Source organism: Ammospiza caudacuta, chromosome 5 (genome assembly GCF_027887145.1).
Source record: "Ammospiza caudacuta isolate bAmmCau1 chromosome 5, bAmmCau1.pri, whole genome shotgun sequence".
Lineage (NCBI taxonomy): Eukaryota > Metazoa > Chordata > Aves > Passeriformes > Passerellidae > Ammospiza > Ammospiza caudacuta.
In genome coordinates, this window is record NC_080597.1 from 31,768,071 (window position 1) to 31,781,086 (window position 13,016).

General features: G+C 38.7%; 1 long non-coding RNA gene across 1 annotated transcript; it reads right to left on the reverse strand.

Annotated features, from left to right (window-relative positions):
• Positions 1–1,546: 1,546 nt before the first annotated feature.
• LOC131558359 (uncharacterized) lies at positions 1,547–11,571 on the reverse strand. The gene is made up of 3 exons (XR_009274801.1): positions 11,474–11,571; positions 2,087–2,237; positions 1,547–1,777 (listed from the first exon to the last, which is right to left on the reverse strand). It is a non-coding gene; the product is annotated as an uncharacterized LOC131558359 (long non-coding RNA).
• Positions 11,572–13,016: the final 1,445 nt, after the last annotated feature.

Below are 13,016 nucleotides of genomic sequence, written 5' to 3' on the forward strand. Positions count from 1 at the left end.
ACAGTGACAAGCGGGTGAACCACTGCTCCAGCTCAACACCTTTAAACTCTGTAGGAATATAAGTTAAAACTTGGTGTGCTGGATCAGGCTAGAGGCCTTCTAGCCTACTGGCTGAAACATTGTGCTCCCAGTAATAGCCAGAGATCATAACTTCTGCCACCTTTATCATTAAAAGTGACCACTTCTTCCTTCACCTCGTGAACTGAACTACTGCATCCCTTAGCCATGAGAGAAACCCCATTCTAACCAGCCATAAAACCAAGCTGAGCTCATGATATTCTGTATACACCAAAACAGCTGAATTTTACTTTCGCTATTTCCAGTTGGCTTTTACAGTCAGTTCCCCACTTGTTACTCATGGTATTCAACATAAAGAAAGACTAAAAAGCCTTGTGCCTCATCTCCCTGCCTGGGAGGAAACACCTACCACTGGACCAGTCAGATGCCTTTCTTGCCTCTGCAGTCCCTTTCTTGTCCCTAGTCACCATGTGTTTATATAGTAATCAACATTTATATGATACAGACACTATTTCTCACTGCAAATTTCATCCTCAATTCAGCTGCCCAGCACATTCAGCATTTAATTCAATCCCACATCCTATTTTTAACAATGACTCATTTAATCTCATCCTCACCCTCTTGCAGTCTCAGTTCAAGACTATTATATAACTCAAACCAGTAAAATATACAGCTACAGTTTTTTTACTGTTACAGCTTCATTGCTTATAATTTCTGCCAAAGATGCCTTTTATTTTAATGCAACGTTGGATGTTTACTAATACAGGTTCTCAATAACCAGCGGTACTGATAACAAGAGAATACTTTGTTTAACCTGCTAACTTGAAGATCACCTAGAGATATCTGATTTCTGGTTTGACTTGATAAACACTACCCTTGTGATCATGCAGAATAGTTGCTGCACCTTTCTGTTTCTTTCTCCCTTGCCTACTATACACAGAATGGCACAATGTAATATCTGCCTAAGGGAAAAAAATAATAATAAAAGCCTGTTTTCAGCAAGCCTGAGGTACAGCATGTTCTTATCTTTATGCATAGACCTGCACGAACACTCTCCCTTCTCCCACAAAATTAATCTCCAATAATTTATTTTCACTCTTCAATATTTTCATCTTAAAAACTGAAGTGCTTCAAGGATATGAATGACAGTATTTTTGGCAAGGGAGAAAGAGGCACCCAGGGGAAGCACTTAGAAGAATAAGAAAGAAGTATGTAGGTATTTCTGCATGAGGTGTATTTGTAAGTTTTAGTCCTGATGTGGAGAAGATTACTGGGCTTTGAGAACTTGTCATTTGAAAAGCAGCAATTACTTCTGTAACTCCAGAGTGATGTCTGACATACACCTTGGGGTTTTTATTTCTATGCACACAACAGATAGTCAAATACCCATTTCAGATTACTGCAGCTTTATTTCCAGGACAGAAGTGAAAAATGAGGTAGGAAACAATGGACAAAAGGAAGCACAGACAGAGAGAGCAGTGGTATATTTAAATAGAAATTTTGTTTATCATAGGTTCAATTACCTCATGCTGCACTGCAAGTGAGTCTTTCCATTGATTCCAACAGAGTTTAAACAAAGTCCTGACTTGCAAGATAAAACTCAGGATTAAGGGGGCTCCAGCAGGGTAATCGGGATTCAACAGGAAGCATGTCAGTACATTTAGGAATTCTGTCCAAGAGTTTTTTTGCCCTTTACAGTGAATGCTACTTGGTCTTCTCAACCAAAACACATGGCTTAGACATAAATGCCATGGCAGAGCTGAAAGCAATCAGACACAAGCACTCAGGAGCAAATATTCTACTGGACACCAGATCAACATCTGGCAAATAAGCCCTCTGCTCATCTGTTACAGGAATAGGCTACCAGCTAGAAGCTGGCCATGGACCAGCTCTCCAGAATGAAGTGATCCACTCTCCCCTTGGCCCTCAGCAGCAGCCTGCCACCTCCATGGGCATCCTCCATCCTGACTGAATGAGAGCTACAGGCACCACAGTGGCTTGCTGTGCTTGTTGTCTCAGTTTGAACCTTTCAGTTTCCTAAAGCTTCAAGCAAAGCAAAACACCTCACCTGTGATCCAGGCATGGGACACCGCAGCCAGCGTGACAGGAAAAGCTGCATACATGGAGCTTCCTCCAGCCATCACCTCCTCAGAGCTGAGCCGAAGCAGGCTGGGGGCAAGCAGAGATGCATAGCTGCAAGCTCCCTTTCCCTGGAAATGCTATAAATAAAGAATGCAAAATAGGTAGAAACTAGAGAACAAATTCACAATATGTACACAGACCAAAGAGGTGGGCAGGAAGAAGAAGGAAAATAGATTTTCAGAGGTATACAATTAGGGGAATGACTGAAGAGGAAGAAATGTAAAAACAAATGTTAAAAATGAGCAAAAAGAGGGAAATACAGTAGTTGAAAGGGTAGTCAGGATGGCATTTTTAAAATTGGTAATTCCAGGTTTTTTCCTTGAACTTCATTACTCTTCTTTCAATGAGGGGAGTAATGGGATACAAAGCTTGGTTACCTTAAACTGAGCTTTTAACAACAGAGGAAAAAGAAATAAGGGCTTTACTGGAGCTATTTTATGTAGTTAATTCCATTTCAGTTATACAGCTCCTGCTCTCTGGCTCAGTCTTGTACTGCAGTGCTACACATGAATGCTTCCCACTTGATATCTGAAACTCTTGACACATCCTTTCTCTTTTAAAGGACCAAGGCTTCATTATCCACAGAAAAATGAAACAGCTCATTTAAAAATCATTGGAAAAAAATAAAGAAAACACATTAGATATTTGGGTGGATTTTTTGGTTCATGTTCTTTGATGTGACTATCAAAAGTAGATTTATAATAAAAGTTAGGAGTTTTTCCTGCTGAAGGATATATCAGTTACTTACATATAGAACACTTCAAGGTTTAATTGTGTAATATTCTCTAATGAGAAACAAAATAAAAAGAACTCTATTGTTAGACCCTTAATTTCTCTGGAAGTAAAATTGGGAAAGTCTTTTTTTGATTCTGTAAAGTTAACAAGCAGATACTAAATAATAATTTTATGCTTATTTTCTAGTAGTGTTTTGGTTATAAAATATGCAAGATAAGTACACTGTTCCCAGGGAAAGGCATGTCATTGACAGGGGAATGAAACAGATTGCTGTTCACAAACTCTCCTTTGATTTAAAGGACCAATTAAATATTTCCTTCTTTCACTAAGCCTTGAAGATTCTCTAGCACTCAGAAGGCTGCAATTGGAAGAGTGGTAGGAAGATACATCCTTACGTAAAAACCTGTTCTTCAATTACTGATTCAAAATCCATCCTAACCCTTTTCTTCATTAATTGAGTAGTTTACAAAACCAAAATATTGCCCAGAGAAAAGGAGTCTCCATGAAGTCTGATATTCAAAATAATTCTTATTGTCCCAACGGTTCTCAATTGACAGTGTAGAAATATATTCAAGAAAAACTATCCAAATAAGTTTGGACATCCAAATTTGCCTATCCAAATAAGGCAATCAAAAAGAATTGAATGTTATAAATCTAAGTCTGTGTTTGCTAAGTAGTGATGTGAGGAGAAGATTGAGTATTACACTCCCTCCTGAGTTTGGGTTCACACAAAGCACCAGCAGGAAGCAAACAGGGATAACATGAGATTCCTGCTTGAACTTGTGCAATGATGTGCCAACCTCAGATCAGCAAAAAGGGCAAATCTCCACATTGTAGATAAACAGGATGGCCAGGTCTTCCAGCTAGTTTCAAAATTAGCACAAAGAGAACGCAGGAGAGTAAGTGCACTTCCATCTCTAGAGATGCTCTCTGAAGACAAGTTTGAAGCGCACTGGTACAACAGTTCACATGCTAGCACGGCCAGTTTTAAATGCCTTGAACCAACAGCATGATCAGTGCTGGCTGGCATTTCCAAATACATTTTACAGGAACTACCAGCTCGTTGTATCTAGGCGGATTTTGATTTCTCATTGATAAGTGGTAAGAATAATTAGAGAAGCAGATAAATTGTCAACTCTCAAATCCATTAAGCATCCACTTCATTGCTTTGCTGGATCCAAATCAGGAAGTTCAGCAGCTTCTAGACTCGATCCTACAATAAGGTCAGAAGAGTACAGAAGTTCCACAGGTTTTATTTTCTTCCTTTTAAACATGAGTGTTTTAGAATGGTCTGTGCAGTTAATGTCAGCCAGAACTTTGAGTAAACAGTATTGCAATTTCAATCATAAAAGCAATTCTGCTGGTAGCCAAAGTTTTGAAACTGACTGAGTAAGCACACTTAGATATTTGGAAGTATAGATTTAATGGCCCTCCCTGTCCCAAGAGTCAGCAAGGACACTCTTTGTAAGATCCTAATTTATCATATTTTTTGAATGCAGTATGCATTTCAGCCATTTTAGGTATAAACTTAAACACATTTAGTCTCATTTTATTAAAAGGAAAAACGCATATGATGCATTTCAGGAGCAAAAGACGACATAGCACTGGAAGAAAGGCATTCCATAGTGCTTAGCACTTCTGAAAGTGCACTCCTCTCATTTTTGAGAAAAGCAGTGAACCATTGCCTTTCTTAACAGTGAAAGATTCTGCTGGTGGCTGAATGAAAGAATTGACAAGGATAAGCCTCCCCTCTTCATGGCCACAATGATTAATGAACAGAGCCATGATGCTTGTGCTGGCAGACAGGAGAGAAGGGTAGGGAAGGCAGGCTGCTCTCAGGGTAGTGAGACAAGTTTATGTAGCTGTCAACTGGACTTCATTGTTTCTTGGGTTCAGCTGACTACAAAGTTCCCAAGGAACATTTTTGTCAACAGTGTTTTTCCTCTTTATAAACACCACCAGGAGCTCTCTATTAGGTTTCTTCCGTTCATCACTGTCTATCTCCTGTTCACTCCTTTCAAGATGCTGTTCAGAGATCACCAAGCCAATCTCCCAAAACAGTCCCTCCCTTGATGCAAGCACAAAAGGAAAACAGCAGAGAAGCACAAGCAGTCAGCAACACTGTGGGCACAGCAGACTCTGTCCTTGGCATTTAAAAGGCTCCAAAATTCAAGGATTCTAATCGGAGATAACAAAATGTGGTTTTTTTCTATTTCTCAATTTCATTATTTCATCAATCACCGATTGATGAAACAACAACCTCAGAAATAACCATCACCTTTTTAATTCCCTCTTTCCCTCCAATATACTAAGAATGCATTAGGACTTTTTACCAAAAATCAATGCTTAACCACAAACTGCAGCCTGAAGTGATCCACTGACTTTATTGCTGCTGCATATTCTGCTAAATCTCTCACAATGCCTTCAACCACAGTAAGGAGTGTCAGCACCATCTTGTGGCTTTCACTTTTGCACAGAATCCCCAGGAGCTGGTCGGTTTATAACCCCTCCATATTAAGACTTGTAACTGGAGCACACACAACTGGATGCAATGCCTCATTTTAACTGTAAGAGTTAAAATGAGGAGTTGCATCTCTAGGGTCACTTTGCAGTTTCCTCAGACTCTGAAGGCTGCTGGTCAGGATAAATGGATGGATCAGATGCCTGTTCTTCAGACTCAGCTATTTCCCCAAACTTTACAAACATTAGATTGTTAAATAAACAGAAACCTACAGCTTGGGTTTTCTTTCTTTAAATGGCCTTTGTTTTGAGTCTAAACACAGCAATTTTTTTTTACTCTTCTCCCTTATTGTTCTGATAGTTTTTTCTCTGCTTAAGCCCCAGTAAATCTCTACTCTCATTGAAAATAAGCAGTCAGTTTAGGTAAAAATCTTCTCTCTCTCCCTCTGTAGCAAATACTTTACCTGAATCATCCCAGGCCTCCATTTGCTTTTTTCATAGCTGCAGCCCACCTCCAATTAGGAGCTGAATTGATCTTTCTCTACTATTTCTTGCTGAAGACTCACAAGTTATTGGAGAAAAGGAAAAAAACCTGCTGTGCACAGTAGCAAAAGCTGCACCATTGTGTTCCATAAGTTTCCCTTATTCTGTTCCAAAAAGCCATCCATTTCTTCCTGACATTCTGCATATTCCTAGCAGTGATGACACCTCCCACCTTAGACTCATCAGCACATCTCACCAATGCACTCCTCCTTTCCAGGCAAAAATCCTCCATAAAAATATTAACCTTGTTTCCAAACCAGCACTGGGAAAACTCCACTATTCATCTTTCACTTGTTTAGCACTCACCATCCCAAGTGACATGAGGGGGACATGCTCTCATGTCCCCCTCAATCATCGCCTTATTCACATTGTAATTCTTCAAAGTATCATTTTTCTTCAGGGGAACAAATAAATTCTTAAGCAGGCCAATATTATTCCTTTTACAGAATCCAGTTAACATTGGATCTACGTCCACTGGATCTAACTTATAAAATAGATATTACTGGAATCCTATACCACTCTAGAAAGTATGCACCATCAAAAATATCTATATATATAACTTTCTATATATAGGTTTTTACTGTTATTGAACTATTTAAAACTTAAAAGCTGCACAAGACAAGACAGCTGCAGAATCAGACAATACATCTAAGTAAGCAGTTACCTAAAAATCAGGAAACACATATAAAAATAATTTTATTTTTGCCTATGTGAAATACAGCATTCACAGCAGGTGCAATGTCTTGAAGTGTAGTAACAAAAGGCAAAGGTTTCAGGCCATGATTGTGCATGCAAAATAAAATGAAGAGGTCACAGGAATTTATGTAAATAAAAGAGTGGACATGACCTACAGCCAGACTTCCAATAGTTTTGAGGAATAAACCTGGAACACTTTCAGGTTTACTTATGGTTGCAAAAGCTGTGTACTATGATCATAGTATTATTTTTTTCCAAAGTTTGTGTTTCTGTCTAACTGTAAGACAGGCCCAAATGCATCCCTGAGGAGGGTCCATCTTGAATCCTTTACATTTTCCCTGTCTCTGTCGTGAAGTACAAGCTCTCCTGAAATAGCTCTGCTCTGGACATTCACACACCAGGGACCAGGCTCAGACCAAGAAAATAAAGTAGCTGCCTACTTTCCCTTTCAGTTGCTTTGCTGGGATTTAGCAGCCTAAATGCATTTTTGGGATTATTCCATTGAAGAAGGGATGGAGTAAGGTCCTGTAACAGTGAAGAAGGGCAAATAAAGTAGTTCAGGTAATTATAGCCCAGTCAGACAAACATCATTATTTGGAAAGAGATAGTGACAAATAGTAAGTCAGCAATAAATCAAGCTGTCTTGAGCCACCTTGAAGAAAACAAGATGATAACAAAGAGTTGAGATATTTTTCAGGAACGATTCATGGCAAATCAATATAATTGCTTTCAAAACAGCTGATCTAGCATACAAGGGGACAAGTCCCTGTAATGAGCAAACAAGAGAAATACAGTCTAGATGAAGGTGCACTAATTTCAGGTCAGAAGCAGTTGAATGAAATGATTCAGATTATTATCAGAAAAATGGGAAATACATTTCAAAAAGGCACATTTCAAAAAGGCACATTTCAAAAAGGCACATTTCAAAAAGGCACATTTCAAAAAGGCACAGATTTCTTGTTATATCCAGTATTTTTATGAATTCTGGTATTTTGTATTTCTTTAAAATTTGTAGCTGGCACAAATTTGACAGGTATTGTTCAGCTTATGACTCATTTCTACCCAGTGCAAATCTATTCATCTCAATCCAGCTGGTGTTGTCTAGCAAATCTTCTGTACATTCTGGAATATAGTGTTCAATGTAATTAAGCATTGAATAATGATCAGAAGAAGAGACAAAGTTAATCAACAGGAACTCTTCTTGACTCAGCCAAAAACCAATATGCAGTTATGAAATATTTACCACAATGACCTTCCTCTCTGGTACTCCCTCACAACTTTTTTAGGTTAGAAAACGAGCAAAGCATAACTCATGTTTTGTTCATTCTAAACAGAAGCCTGGCTTTTATTGACCAGAGCAATTCCCTCAACCCCCCTTATTTCAAATGACAACTAATACTAGAAATGCAACAATTCCCTTCCAAAGTCCATGAAATTGATTAATTCTGGTGTCTAATATACTCCTATACCCAAGGACAAAATCTGACACTATTCTGTAAATTATCTAGCATTGCAAAATGCTGCAAAGCAACAAAAGCACTAAATTGAGACTAATGTTTCAAGTACTATGCAAAGCACCCACTAAAACCAGCTGCAGATTTATCTTTCATACTTTGTATCAGAATACACTGAGGTTTTTTTACATCATTATCTTATTTCGAACATTGAAATCCAGCTCAGACATCACCAGTCACAGTTTATTACAAGGTCCCAAACATGCCCTGCTTGAATGGAAAAATAGAATTTTTCCACCATCAGTAGTTAAAAAAGATATCTTTTGAACTATATTGTGTGAGTTGAGTGCATTGTATACCAGTGGTTTAGCATAGTTTGTTTTTTAAAGAATTTGCTACTAAAATGTTATAGAGAGTTAAATTGTAAATGCACAGACGAGAAGCAGCACAGTAAGCCTGTGGCATTCTTGTGCATTTCAAGTTTTTGTAAATGATCTGATCAAGTAGTCTTGGAAATAAATGAGTGTGGATATAACTTTAAGATTTACCCCACCTCATTAATCTGTCCCTAAGTTACCCTCTGTCTTTTCAAGAGCTCCCCCATTTCAGCTGACACTGTACTCTTGCCTGAGCTTCCACAGAAGTGCTGTGTGCTGCAAACAAGCTTTTCAATCACAGCAAGACAGTCCCTGAAAACTGATGTAGTTTAAAACACTTGAGGACTCTCTGCATTAGTAGTGTTATAATGAAACCCAGGGGTAGGGTGTGCACTGGAGTTGCAGATGTGACATCCAGCCTTAAGGAGTAGCTGCTGGCACAACAGTTCTACCCCTGAGCAGTAACGGTAAGACACTCTGCTTACATGCAGTACCCTCTACTCTGCTGAAAGATTAGATTTAAAAATTAAATTTTAAAAAAATCCCACAGATTATAAATCGTTTCATTTGATAAAGAATTAAGATATTTATTATCAGGATGAGGAATGCACCTTCTTGTGCCAGTTGAACAAGCACCACCCTGCCCTGCTGAAAATGGACATCACTTGCGTGCCAGCCTGACACTATGCTGCCATGCTGCTTTTCAGTATGACATTTTCATAAACATCTCAGTATGAACTCTTCAAAGACCTTGTAGCTTCTTAAATTAAGGTGAAAATTAGGGCATTTGCATTTTGCTTGCTAATATAATGTCCTAAAGATGTCTTTGGCTATTTGTATCCATACTTTAGAACTGGGAAACTGTTCTGCAATGCTAACAAGTTCTTATCAAGTTTTACTACTGTTTAATTACGCTACTACTGTTTTCTTTTATTTTAAATTATCATTTCTTCCCTTCTCCCCAGCATGACCTCTAGGTGTCAAGTGACTCCTCACTTGCTACCTCACCGTCCCAAAACCACTTCAAATTAAAACCAGAGTTGTCACTCATCATGTGGGAAAAATAAGTGTCACACAGTATTTGTATCAGTAAAACAGATGGTAATGTAAACCAAGATGCAAATTAAGCCTAGAGAATATAGTCAGAGAGTTTATACAATCAACCCTGCACTGAAGAAGGACATGCATATTTACACGGCTCTTAAGCAGAAAAAGCAGAAGGTAAAGCAGAAAAAAAAAGGTAAATGAAAGCTACAACATTTGACCTTCCTGAAGCTGTGCAGCATTTGCCCTAATGCTCCTGCTGAGCAAGTGTCACCATCAAAGCAGATATCAGGAATGGTGCTTGAAGTGCTGGAACCTGGGATTTCCAGCTGTCATGAGCATCCAGACAGGTTCAGAGGATTGAGCCATTAGATCAGAGAGTTCTGAGAAGGGACAAATGGGTTTTGATTTGATTTCAGCACCACCATAGAGTTTCAGGCCCATTATTTTTTGGCAACATGCTGTAACACCTTCATCAGTTACACTAAATTATATTAATGTACTGCAATACTTAAAATTAAAAGAACAGTAATACAAACCACAGTAATATACATATTTGACTATCATTTTTACTACAGATAATATTCAGCCATAGTTGCCAGCAATTATTACAATTTTAAGAACTAGGTCAGCACTAGGTATTCAAAGCAGCTCTAGGTATGAATAGAATATTCAGACTTTTCAGAATATTTAGACTTTTCCACCATTATGCCTTTCAATACTGGATCTACTAATACCTTGCTCTCCATATATGCTATTCTTTTATCTGGCAGCTAGGAAGAACCTTCTAATTCTTCACTCAGTAACAAAACTTAGGCAGCAGAAATTATAATCCTTTTGCAGGGGTTCAGTTAGGAAGCATATAGATGAGAGATTCATTAATGGCCAGAAATTTTTACAGAGCTCATGACCCACTTCCTATCATCATTATCATTAAGAGCTCTCAGAGACAAACGCAACCAGACTGTGGGTCGAGTGACTTGTCCTGACATCACAACTCTTCACCAGCTGCCGTCTTTCCATCAGACCCTGAGACCTCCAAACCTTAGGAGGAAAGAACACCACCAGTGATCAGCATACTGCTGTTGCCTCAGATAGCTCCTGATGGATGTCAGCCTTTTAACAGGCTGGGAGCAGAAGTGCATTGCCACAGACATAATTGGATGCTCCTTGTACACCCTATTTTGTGATTAGCCAGCTGCTAGCAGCATTTTGAGCACAACAGACACATGAGGGCATCCTCCATTCCATGAAGTTTTATAACACAAACAGAAGAGATTGTCCTCAAATGCCTCCATATGCTAACATGGATGCACTGTTGAATTCACAGGCAGCTCCAACATGGGAAGAGATGAGAATCTTGACTCCATGTTTCAGAAGGCTGATTTCTTATTTTATGATCTATATTATATTAAAAGAAAATTATATACTAAAACTCTACTAAATGAATAGAAGACTGATTTCATCAGAAGGCTAGCGAGGAATAGAAAGGAATGGAATGATAATAAAATCTTGTGACTGACCAGAGAATCTGAGACAGCTGGACTGTGATTGGCCATTAATTAAAAACAACCACATGAGGCAATCAAAGATGCACCAGTTGCATTCCACAGCAGCAGATGATTATTGTTTACATTTAATTTCTGAGGCCTCTCAGCTTCTCAGGAGAAAAGATCCTAACAAAAGGATTTTTCATAAAATATGTTCACGACACATACACCCTCATCAACCAGCTGGCCTACTGGTTTCAAAGAAAATGTACACTAATGGTATTATTGCTGCTAAGAACATCTTTGTTTCTGACACTTTTTCAACCATGGGGGAAATTGTTAGATTAAGCATTACTTTGCATAACCATAAACCATCATTTCAATGATGTTTCTGTGGCCTGATCCTTAATTAGGAGCAATCAAAGCACTGGCAGCAGAAGCAGCTGTTTATATTGACCATGAAAATTGCCGATCAAACCAAGCTTGGATATGTGAAAAACAAAGACTCACTTACCTGTGGAGTCTTGACTCAAAGTTTCTTGACTACTACTGTTGTAAGAAGGCACTGGAGTGATTGAAAGTGATGCTGGACAGGACAATGGACATGAGAAGTCATTCTGTGTAGCGAAACATTGACACCCAGGAACACAGGCATCTTCGGGGACAGTGGGACCGAGGGCAGGGCTCCCATACACACAAAGATTTTTCCAGCGAAGCAGTCCTATTGCAAGAGGGCCAACAGCTTCAGAACCTGACAACAAACACCTGGAGTTAAAACCTGTCTCCTTGTGTTGTACAGCTAGTAATTTTGGACAAGGAAGCTATAGCAAGTTAATTCCTGCTCTGACCATTAAGCTTGTCTGTCCCGTGGAAAAGAATGCCATATTTTATTCCGTAATACGATATTCCACTATCAGTAACGCTGTTAAATGCTGGTATAATGCTGAAAGAATATGTTCAGTATGTGTCCTCCCTATACTTAACAAGAAACATTTAATGTGAAATAACCTTCTAATTGCTATGGGAATTCACAGATTGTGGTGGTCTTGCTCACACCTGGATTTTTTGCAGGAGCTCATACGTTACAACCTAAAGGCTTTTCAAGTAGACGTGGAAAGCCAATGTTGAATTTTTAATTTTTTTTTTATATATTACATATATGTATTTTTAAATATATATTTTTTAGTTATTTTTTTAATTATATTTTTTAAGCACCAGCTTACTGTGATTTTTTTAACCCCTGTAAGTTTCAGATCTCAGTGGAAACCAGGAAGTGGGAAACAGCCATTCCACTGTCACATGCACTTCTCTGTTCTTATGCTACAGTCCTCAAGAATTCTCTTATCCGCCAAGCAGTGGTTCAGGATTTCTTCTGTATATTTCAGATTTACTTTCTTGCACTTTTTGAAGATTCATATTCCATCTTACTAAAAGCTCAACTGCATATGACATTGTGACACAAAACCATAGGGCTTATTCTGACACTGCAGCACAGAACTGTGGAGGAGAGATTCCCTGAAGAGATTACTCTGCTGCACATGATATTACCTCTGTTGCTTCACCAGCATCCCATCCCAAAACACAGAAAAAGAAAAAAAAATATCTATAGCTGCAAAATAAGGGGACTTACATATGTCTCTCCTACAAGCAGTATCTTAATTTTAACTCTCATGTTTGTGATACTTGCAAGACTAGGAGCATCTGAATACAAAACGTCCCATCCACAAAACTGGACTCTCAAATGCAGATAAATCAAACCTGTGATGGTCACACAAGCAGCCTCAGGCCATCATGGCAACACTCACAACAAGATTACAAGTCTGATGTAGTCTTGGCTGCTGCATCAAGCCAGAACTGAAATACAACACAGAAACTCAGACCTCAGTCATGGCCATGCAAGGAATTCCTGAATTCACCTGCAGAAAACCAAGAGTAGAGCAGGCTTGAATGGAGCTGGTGACTCAGAAGTGGTTCATAAGTACTGCAAGAGCAACTTGAGAGTATCTAACACAAGAGTCATTCCAGTTGCTCTAACCACATTTCTGTCACTGTGACTA